General features: G+C 34.7%; 1 protein-coding gene across 9 annotated transcripts in view; it reads right to left on the bottom strand.

Annotated features, from left to right (window-relative positions):
- Positions 1-12,347, bottom strand: part of LOC138699973 (thymidylate kinase) — a 150,646-nt gene that overhangs the window by 88,841 nt on the left and 49,458 nt on the right. The window lies entirely within an intron of this gene.

The raw sequence follows: 12,347 nt of genomic DNA, 5'->3' as shown, positions 1-12,347 counted from the left end.
AGCGTAATAATGAATATCATTAAGAATGCAACCAGATGACCAATCCATGCCAGGAGCATTGCAATCCTCGAGGATAACAATTCTAAAGTTGTGGGTATCAAGATTGTTTTCAATAAAATTTAGATAAGACTTTAAATGTTTATGATCTGTATCAGGTGGGAAATAATGATTTCCAATTAGCAAATTACAACTATCAGGCATTTTAATTTCAATATAAATGCATTCATTAATGAATTCTAAATCATATCTCTGATGTGTAAAAGGTATCTGGTTACTAATAGCCATTAAGACACCCCACCTTTTACTTTGTTGATATCTTCAAACAATCTATCAGCACGAAACACAGTATAATTATTAGGAAACAAATTTGTATTAACCTTTTGCAGCATAGTAGCTGAAGGTTATTGGACTTGGAAGGGCTAGTGAACAAGCAGACATTCCCATCCCACTTGACCGCTTAAACGAACACTTTGTAAAGGACCCGAGCTTGAACGACACAACGAAACAAGACACAGTTTTGTCTGACTCAGTTCCCCCAACTCGAGACAAATTCTATTTTACGACGTCACTCCCATTGACGTAATGAAAGCCATCCGACGCATCAAGACAAAAGCCCAAGGGCCGGACAACATTAGCATAATACTTATACAGAAAATACAAGAGATAGTAATACCTACGATTGCACATATATTCAATAGTTCCTTAATCACTTCAACTTTCCCTAAAATATGGAAGCAAGCTTCCGTTCTTCCTCTTCCAAAAGTCAAAGTTCCCACCGACCTGAACGACTATAGACCAATCAGTATCCTGCCAGCCATTTCAAAAGCACTGGAAAGAATCGTACACAGACAAATTACTAACTACATGAACGAACACAAACTATTCGACGAGTATCAGTCAGGTTTCAGAGCTGGACACAACACAAGCACTGCTCTACTTAAAGTGACCGAAGACATTCGTGAAGCAATCGACTCTAATAAAGTAACAATACTAACACTTCTTGACCTTAGCAAAGCTTTCAACTCTGTAAATTTTGACCTGCTCACCCATAAATTGAGAAATATGTATTTGTCAGAGACTGCTGTGAGTTGGTTCGAATCCTACTTACGGGAAAGACAACAACGTGTTGTATCCGGGAATCGAAGCTCCTCCTGGCTTGACATAACATCAGGTATACCACAGGGGTCGGTACTCGGACCATTGTTGTTCACAATATATGTCAATGATATTACATCTCTTGTAAGGCATTGTAACTATCACTTGTATGCTGACGACCTTCAATGCTACAACTCTTCCCGCTTAGACCGAGTAAATGACGCTATAGATAAATTGAACGAAGACATTGACTCGATTGTGACATGGATAAAGAAACTTCGTCTTAAAATCAATCCTGGAAAGACACAAGCAATTATATTAGGACACAAACTGCAAACCGACGCTGTAAAACACCTCGACATTTCCCCTGTTAAAGTAAGTACAGTGCATATCCCTTTCAGTTCTTCAGTAAAAAATCTTGGCATTCACATGGATAATAATCTCAACTGGGCCATGCAAATCACAGAAACCTGCAGAAAAGTATATTCTATTATCCATGTGCTAAAAAGGATAAATGTTCATCTCCCCTCTTGCTTAAAAAAGTCCCTTGTGCAGACACTTGCATTTCCCTATTTCGACTATGCGGACATTTTACTGACTGACCTCTCCAGCGACAACAAAATGAAACTTCAACGTGCTCATAATTTGTGTGTACGTTTTGTAAGCAATGTTCGTAAATATGATCATATTACCCCATCCCTGGAAGCAATAGGTTGGCTTAAACTAGATAAGAAAAGAAATTTACATTCACTTCTCTTTCTCTTCGAAATCTTGAACTCTTCTATTCCTTCGTACCTGTCGTCTCGCTTCACTTACCTTTCTTCCCACCATAATCTGAACACACGCTCTCGTCATGAAACAATACTAACAATACCATCCTATCGCACCTCCTCATACTCATCTTCTTTCACAATAGTCCTGCCAAGACTCTGGAATTCGCTACCTGCTAGCATCAGGGACTGTCGAAATAAAATTGAATTCAAACGAAAACTTACTAGGCACTTGGTCAGTAATTGATTACTTGTAAATAGTTTCTTTAATCTATCACAAAATATTTCAATATTCAGTAATTTCATCACTATACAATTTTGTTATTCTAGATTTAATTTGTAATTCAGTAAATATAAAATATTCTTTGTTTCTCTATGATAAATTATCTAGCTTTAATTATTCAGGTAATCTTTTCGTACTTTGATTTTATTGTAATTGTAAATTTAATACTAATTGTAATATTGTTTGTAATTGTAATTGTAAATTTAATACTAATTGTAATTTTATTGTTGATATTGTAGTTGGAATCTCCTGGTAGAGGGGCAGAGAAGGCCTGACGGCCTTATCTCTACCAGGTTAAATAAATAAATACTACTACTACTACTACTACTGTTCAGAAGAACCATCATTTTCTTCTTTCTAAATTTTATGGCACAGATATTCCACCAAGGAACCACCTCTTGAGTATATATAGAGGTGCCATCTATGTTTTGAAATTGTGTGCAGAGCTACAATGTTGAAAAAAAAAAATTGATCGAAGCTTTGTTATGATCCATGAAATGAAAAACATAAAAATTTAATTTGCGCTGCAAAGGGTTAACAACAGATTCAGATAACCATGTTTCAATAAGGCAGGTAATGATATCATTATTATTCACTACATTTTGGAAAATTTCATCACATTTCGTATTAAGCCCACAAACATTTTGATAAAAATCTCAAGATGACTATTGGAATTACATATTAATAGTGATAGCAGGTAAGACTAAGAGGCATTTCCATGAGAATCAACTGAATTTGAACTTGTAGAATGCAAGAAATGCTATTCAGGTTTGAGTTTCCCAAAAAATTGTGTAATTAGGCAACAAGCAGGCCGAACTTCAGGATTATTTATCAAATCAAAATCCCTCTCATCCACAACTACATGGAAGGAAGAATAGGTTTGAAATTTGGTTTTGAGTTTAGTTACCAAAAGAAACCTAAGTACTAATTGATTTTTAAGAGAAGCCACTAAACTGTTTGAGTTAACTTTGGAACCAAATCTCGAAACAAAAAGAGATTTAGATCTGATTTGCTCAAGGGCAATTTCATTGTTGTTGGTAGATGAGGTTTCAATTTTGGGGTCTCTTTTTTTTTTTTTTTTAATTTTTTACGAGAAACTAATTGAAAGCCTTAATAATAATAATAATAATAATAATAATAATAATAATAATAATAAAGGATCTAGTTATCTGTTACCCACTCACTTCATGTAAACATCATTGGATAGTTTTAATTATTAATAAATAATAACTATCTTCTATTTTAAAGATACATATTTATGTTATGATTTTTTTTATTATAGCACAATATTTTTTTTATTTTTATTATTATTATTATTATTATTATTATTATTATTATTATTATTACTAATAAAATTGCTTGCACATTATGCCTAGCCTTTGGGAAACTTCTGAGTTTTTGCTAGCTCAATATCTATAAGTTGTTCTTTCTTTCTGGCCACACACAACATAACTTCCGCAGCTTCCATTTCCAATTTTGCCTTCTTTATTTTTAATTGCAATAATGCAGTGCTCTGTTCCTTCAAAATTACATTTGTGTGCTTTCTTGTATGAACTGCTGATGCTTCTATTGATGCTGTTGCTGGAGTTGCCATCTCTGCTGTTTCAGTTTCAGCTTCAACTGAGTCAGATGGACCAGCAATAGAAGAGAATATGTCCCCTGAAGAATTTGTTCCAAGATGTACTCCCTCTACTTCCTCTGCGAACATAACTATAATGTAAACAATATGAAACTCGCTCATTAAGTTCTGTGAAATTCATTCTTCTTCATTCTATCACTTGTTGGATCTAGTTACGTTTTTTTTTTTCAGTTCGTTATTTAAAGACACTGTATCAACTACTAGGTTATTTGGCATTGATGAGATTGGTGATAGCAAGATGGTATTTGGCAAGATGAGGCCAAGGATTCTCCATAGATTACCTAATATTTGCCTCCAGAGCGACCTTAGTATCCACTTATTGTCAAATTGAGTACTGGGTCTTTCCTAGGGGTAAAAAGTGGCCAAGACATTATACCAACCACATATATCATTTTAGATAGAGCATAAAGCATAGTAAGACACTGACTTAATTTATTAGGTCTACATTGTTCATTCATTCATCATTCATTCATTCATTCATTCATAGTGTTCTGCCTAAGGGCTTTCATTGGAAACCCAGCTTTCTCTAATCCTTCCTATTTTCTGCCTTCCTCTTAGTTTCCGCATATGATCCATATAATGTCATCTATCATATGATATCTTCGTCTCACATTCATCATTCCTTCCAGTGCATCCTTCAGAAGGCAATTTCTTCTCAACCAGTGACCCAGCTATCTTCCTGATCAGTTTCAGTATCATTATTTTCTCACCCACTCTTTCCAACACAGCATCGTTTCTTATTCTGTCTGTCCATTTCACATGCTCCATCCTTCTCCATGTGGATACATTTTAAATGCTTCTAGTCGCTTCTCTTCACTTCATCATAATGTCCATGTTTCTGCTCCATACAGTATTACACTCCACACAAAGCATTTCACTATTCTCTTTCTTAGTTCTTTCTTCAGAGGTCTGCAGAAGATGCTCTTTTTTCTAAGAAGCTTCCTTTGCCATTGCTATTCTCCTTTTGACTTCTTGGCAGCAGCTCATGTTACTGTTATAGTACACCCCAAGTATTTGAAGCTGTTCACTTGCTCTACTGCCTCATTTAGAATTTGCAAGTTTACCTTCTTTACATTTCTTCTTATGACCATAACCTACATTGTATGGATTAGATAGATAGCTGTAATTAACGTCGCACAAATTTACACAAAATACATGCAGGTAAATTAAATATATTAATAGAAATTGCATTAAATGGGGAAAAATGGTTAAAGCCCCAAATTAAGTGGGATTATACTGTAGATGTTGAATATTCTGACCCAATATAAACCTATGAAAAATATACAATTAAAATACCTAAAGGTATCATCTCGAATATCAAAATAATTTTAATCTTATTATAGAAGTGGGGTGTTTACTGTAGGAACAGATAGAAATATAGATTAGACAGGGGGATAAAAGTTCGACATGACCTCAGTGATGCAAGATTACTGATAATTATATTCCAAAAACCAAGTAAAGTTTTCTGCACTGCCAACTGCAACTCTGTCGACAAATCCTACTCCCATGAGACATGATATGACAATGACAGCCTTTGAACAAATTTTAAATTATAAGTCAAAGTGGGCACAACATGTCAATAGAATGCCCCACAACAGATATCCTAGATTGCTAAAAAAAATTACACCCTGGCAGGTACAAGAAACTCTGGAAAACCACTGAAGAGACTTCTTGACCACTAATATGCAACCGATATGGGCCAATCTATGGCCGAACTTCTTGGAAACTACCTGATAATGATGATGATGATGATGATGATGATGACAGACAGTACTATAGGAAGAGTGTAAATGAATATTGAAAAAAAAAAAAGTTTATGGTCTAAATATGCTCGGACAGAAGCGGGCAATGATTAAAACCCTTTTCGACAGAGCTATATGGGTTTCTGACCCCCAACATATAAACCAAGAAATCGACCACCTACAATCAGCCCTAACCACTAATGGCTATGCCATGGCAGAGATAAAAAATCCTTGAAACCAAGGAAGAAGACATCACCGAGCCAGGCCAAGGTCATACGAAGAGAGGCACAGTGTTCTTGTCCTATTACAAGTCACGGACTGGATAAGCAGATTTTCAACCGGCATAAGGTGGACACTATCTTCCTGACCACCAAGCAGATATGCAACAGCCTACGTTCAGCCAAGGACAAACGCGACAGATTGTATTCTATGTTCATGTGGAGCAGTCTACATAGGGACGACACAGTGAAGTTTCAAGACTCGGATCTCCGAACACAGAAGGAACTGCCGCCTTGGCCACGTAGATAAGTCGGTCGTAGCTGAACATGCTTATCTGGAAGGTGAACACAAATTAGGTTTGAGGACACCGATACACATAGCGACACTCCACATTTCTATGCGAGATTACACCAAGAGGCGATTGAGTCCGAAGTCTCAAAGCTCCTAACCATTCACTGGTAACTCGACTACTGAAATTGATAGAAATAATGATAATAATAATAATAATAAAATGCAACTTACAATGATACAAGGGGGAGTCCGGTGCTTCAGGGATTAGCGAGTTACGGCTCGCAAGGCCACCGGCCGCAAGTATACTAAAGGGTTGGCAGTAGTGACTGAGGAGGTAAGATTGTGATAAAGCAATTCTCATATATATATTTATAGCATCATATTTAAAGATACTTAAAATACTCCCCAATCATCTGATATATAAATCACAAATTCATAACATCCATTTCCCACGCAATTTTGTAATAATATACTTCGCAATTCATACACAACATAAATCGCCATATTGTAAACAGTTAACCTCAAATATCACTCAACACTTTGGTCACTACTCCCAACCTTTTCTTTTAACTTGAGCAATTCTTAACTCATAAGTTGACTAATTTTAAGGCTTTTTGTTATTTGTAAAGTTGAAATATTTAATTGATACACAAGTAGGCTTAATTGTAACACCTAATATAGAATATGTTTACATAGTTTAAGAAGGACTAGGCTAATTCATTAATAGCACATTCCAATATAAATACTATTGTTGGTTAAGAAATTGCGTGTGTTAAATAACATAAATAGTGAAGTTGCATCAAGACTGAAATATAAGTGCAGTGAAGTGACGTATCGTGTAGATTAACATCGACAAGTGTGGTACCGGTATAGTGAAGTGATAAAGTGCAGTGCTAACAATAAGTGTGTAATACTAGGAAGTGTGAAGTGTAGGCTTAATTGTTTTCGTGATTTATTGTGCCAGTGACATGAGTACTAAGGCGTGTGATTTGAGTGGAAACTGTGGTGCTTGTCGTAGGAAAGTTAGACAGGGAGTATTTTGTGACAGTTGTAGAATGTGGTTTCATTACGGATGTAGTAACACTACTAGTGATGAGGTTAGTCTATGCGATAACTGGTCATGTAACTCTGTCACTATAAAACATTAGTTGTGAAACAGGAGGAAATCATCGCCAACCTACGATATGAGCTGGAACTTTTCAAAATTCAGTTGGGAAGTAGAAATGTTGCTTCAACTTTTAATTCAGATTTGCTTGATTTTAAGGTTGTATCCAGACGAAATCATAGGAGGAGAAGGTTCTCTGCTGAGGATGTTTGTGAAATAAAGTTGACCAACAGATTCAATGTTTTAGAAACAATGGAAGTTGATCAACCATCCCTAAATCCTCAACAACAGGCTTCTGCTGAAGATGATGGTAGAAAAAGTAAAGTATTGTTACTGGGGAGCAGTCACGGGAGGGGAATAGCAAACCTGTTGAAAAAGGAATTAGGGACTGACTATGAGATTTGTAGCATAGTAAAACCTAGTGCTGGACTTACTCATGTTACAGAAGATCTGGTAAAACTATCTTCTGGTTTTACCAAGAGGGATCATATTGTAATAGTGGGTGGGCCAGGGAACAGCCTGGATAGAGATGTTAGTTACTCTGTTGAGAGAGATCTAGAGAACATAAGTAAGGACAGCAGCCACACAAATGTGGAGGTAGTGGAGCTTTTTGACAGGTATGACAAGCCGTGGCTTCATAGCAGGGTGAGGAGTATGAATGCACGACTTGGACGTGCCTTGATCAGTCCCAATGCCTCTCATATTGATGTGATAGAGGTATGTAGCATTAAGAGAGATTATTATACATCTCATGGCCTACACTTGAATTCTAGAGGCAAGAAGAAGCTTTCGCATCTGATCGCTAATAGAATAAAGGGTAGGATTCCAGTGATTACCAATATAATTCCTGCTGTTCATCATAGGGCATCTCCTTTTTTAGGGTAAAATATAAATTAGAAAAAGAAAGTAGGCCTACAGGTAATCAGAACAGTGAAGTAAATACAAATCATACATTTTGTGGAGTTAATTCAAATTCAAAAACAAAAGATACCGGAAGTCAGTTTAGTTTATTTCATCAAAACATACAAAACCTTAGAAACAAGTCACCAGAGTTATTAACATTCTTAGAAATAGAACAAATAAACCCATATATAATATGCGTCACTGAACATCATATGAAACAACAGGAATTATCGGCACTTTCACTGGAAGGATACAAACTAGGAGATAGCTATTGTAGACAGAATCTACAGAAAGGAGGTGTGTGTATATTTGTTCGAAACAATATAAATTTTAAAAATATCAGCCTTTCAAAATTTAGCAGAGTAAAAGATTTAGAGCTGTGTGCGGTAGAATTAGAATTAAAATCTGGTAATCTTATAGTTATAGGTATATACAGGTCGCCCTCTGGAGATTTCAAACATTTTCTTCATCTACTAGAAAATACATTACAACACATACATGAAAAAAAACAAGAATACATATTTTGCGGGGACTCAAATATTGACTATCTCACTGAGAACACTAAAAAAGAAGAATTTAACACATTATTAGCAACCTTCAATTTAATACATACAGTCAATTTTCCAACTAGAATACAAAAAGGATCGATTTCTGCAATTGATAATATAATTATAAGGGGAGATAGATTAGATAGTTACCGCACAGTTCCCATTATAAATGGTCTTTCAGACCACGATGCTCAACTAATAAGAAGAAATGATAGCATTCCTGCATCAAAACACCCGAATAAATTTAGGTTAAGGGTCATAAATGAAGAATCTTTAAGGGACTTCGAAGCTAAACTAAAAAATGAAACATGGGAATCAGTATATGAAAATGGTGATATGAATAGTAAATTCAATGTGTTTCATAATACATTCTTAAATATCTTTGAATCCAGTTTTCCTGTAAAGTACAAAAATTCTCAAACATCTAAAAACAATTGGATTACACAAGGCATAAAAATCTCTTGTAAAACTAAGAGGTCTCTCTATATTCAAAGTAGAAATAGTAATGACCCCAAATTAATAGCTCACTTTAAAAAGTACTCTAAAATATTACACAAAGTAATCTTAAAAGCCAAAGAACTTTACTATAACGGAATTATTCTGAACTCGAATAATAAAATCAAAACAACTTGGAACATAATAAAAAAACAAAGTGGAAAGTGTAGAAGTAAAGAACAAGGTTACACTCTTGTAACAGATAATAGAAAAACATCAGATGCAACAGAAGTTGCGAACATATTCAACAATCATTTTCTCTCAATAACTGATAACCTAAACATCCCACAGAATAATAATAATAATAATAATAATAATAATAATAATAATAATAATAATAATAATAATAATAATAATGCCATCGATTGTTTGAAAATATCTATTCCTGTAACTTTCCCAAATATTAAAATTTTTCCAACAAATTCACGAGAAATAATTACAATTCTAAAGCAATTAAAGTCTAAAAATTCCTCGGGATATGATGAAATTACTAGTAAAATATTAAAAGCCAGTTCACAAATAACAGCCAAGCCCCTGTCTTATTTATGTAACTTTTCAATGTTTAATGGTGTATTTCCAGAGCGACTGAAATATTCAGTTGTTATTCCTTTATTCAAAAAAGGGGACAGAACCTCGCCCGAAAACTACAGGCCCATATCCCTTCTACCAGTCTTCTCAAAGGTCTTCGAAAAAGTTATATATAAAAGAGTATATCATCATCCTGATAGATACAACATTCTCATTCCGGAACAATTTGGATTCAGAAAGAATAAATCAACTGAGCAAGCGACGTTTAATTTAACTGATAAAATTCTGGAAGCTATTAATAAAAAATTACAAGTAGGAGGGATATTCTGTGATCTCTCCAAAGCTTTTGATTGTATTAACCATAAAATTCTACTACAAAAATTAGAATACTATGGTATTAAAGGCATAGCATACCAGTGGTTTGAGTCATATCTCCTGAACAGAAAACAAAAAGTAGAAATCAACGCATTTAATAACTCCTTTAAATCTACTTCAACATGGGGAAATGTTCATACAGGGGTCCCACAGGGATCTATATTAGGGCCTCTTCTTTTTTTAATTTTTATAAATGACCTTGGCCCCATAATAAAAGGAATAGGTTATCCTATACTATTTGCAGATGACACAAGTATCATAATTACAGACAATAACTTTGTCACATTCAAATATAAAACAGAAACAATTCTCCTTAAAATTTATGACTGGTTTACAACCAATAAATTAGCATTAAACATTAATAAAACTAACATAATTCAATTTAAAGCCGCTTCAAATTTAATCTCTGAAACATTGGACACAACTATCAACAATATACCTCTACCAGAAACATCAACAACCAAATTTCTTGGTTTGCATATTAATAATACAATAAATTGGAAAAATCATATCAAAGAAATAACCCCCAAACTTAGCTCAGCATGCTTCGCAATTAGGTCGTTACAACAATTTCTAAACAGCAGTATCTTAAAGACAATATATTTTGCCTATTTTCATTCCATTATGTCCTACGGAATAATATTTTGGGGAAATTCTGTAGATAGTAAAAATATATTCTTATTACAAAAAAGAGCCATTAGAATAATAGTTGGAGCAAAGGCTAGAGAATCATGTAGATTATTTTTAAAAAAATTAGAGATTCTAACCTTAACAAATCAATACATATACTCTACAATAAATTTCCTCTTATGTAATAAAGAAAATTTTCCAACTAACTCAGCCATACATAGTATAAATACCCGCAGAAGGAATGATTTTCATACGCCATCATCAAATTTATCATGCTTTCAAAGGGGAGTACGTTACATGGCGATAAAATTGTTCAATAGTCTTCCTGAAGACATTAAGAATCATAGCCAAAACCCTGCATTATTTAAGACAAAACTAAAAAATTACTTAATATCTCACACTTTCTATTCTGTAGATGAATTCTTGACATTTCACAGTACTGTGTAAATATTATAATAATATTAAATGGTAAACATATTACATTGTATAAAATATTATTGTTATTAAGGTATTAATTCTGTACATATTTCATATTTGCATTTTATATTATTGCATTTTATTGTTAAACGTAAGAATTGGACATGTTCTTTATTCTATGCTGTAAAGCAAATGTAAGAATATTATGGAACAAATAAATCTACCTACCTACCTACCTACCTATCTATCTATAAACACAAGAACAATTTCAATCGCAAAGAGGAAGGCCTCAAGTTTAATAAAGCCTGATATCCGGCATTAAGAAAGACATCAAACCCACCCGCCAAGCACAAACGAGTAACACAATCCGAGCACAGATCGCGAAGACAACAGCAAGCCCATCCGAGTAATACAACCCTGAGCGTGGAGACAACAGCAAGCCACGCCCCCCCCCCTTTACACACTATAAATACGACGATGCAGTCAGTGCAGACCGTCACCGGCACGTGCAATAGAACCAGCTGCACCAGTGCTCTACATCACTGAAGATATTCACTGCAGCAGTGAACAAAACGTTTGGTCACACAACCAAAGGACCACAGCCTGATAGCCCGCAAAACTTTACTCCTAAATAATAAATAAACAAACAAGTAAATAGAACTTGCATTTTAGCGGTGGAAAAAAGTTGATTACAAAGTTGTGTAGGTCTACAAGTATCAATCTGTACAGTTGACTCTCAATTCATCTGGAGTAATGGAGGGGAATAAACTACTTCAGAGAATTCAAAATCACGGTTAATGCACATTTTTATAAAAAAACATTACACATCAATTTCTATTGAATTTTAAAATACTACAGACTGTAATTAGGCATAAGACTTTTTACTCACCAAATTGTAGTGGATATCTGTCTCTGCTGTTACACAATGACAAAAATGAACAGTTTCTACACTACACTAAACTGAATACCACTGACACATTTAATTAGACACAGTAGGTATATTTACTTACTTACTGGCTTTTAAGGAACCCGGAGGTTCATTGCCGCCCTCACATAAGCCCGTCATAGGTCCCTATCCTGAGCAAGATCAATCCAATCTCTATCATCATATCCCACCTCCCTCAAATCCATTTTAATATTATCTTCCCATCTACGTCTTGGCCTCTCCAAAGGTCTTTTTCCCTCCGGCCTCCCAACACACTATATGCATTTCTGGATTCGCCCATACGTGCTACATGCCCTGCCCATCTCAAATGTCTGGATTTAATGTTAATAATTATGTCAAGTGAAGAATACAATGCGTGCAG

This window comes from Periplaneta americana, chromosome 1 (assembly GCF_040183065.1).
Source record: "Periplaneta americana isolate PAMFEO1 chromosome 1, P.americana_PAMFEO1_priV1, whole genome shotgun sequence".
NCBI classification, from domain to species: Eukaryota; Metazoa; Arthropoda; class Insecta; order Blattodea; family Blattidae; genus Periplaneta; species Periplaneta americana.
This window is presented reverse-complemented; position numbering and strand designations above follow the sequence as displayed.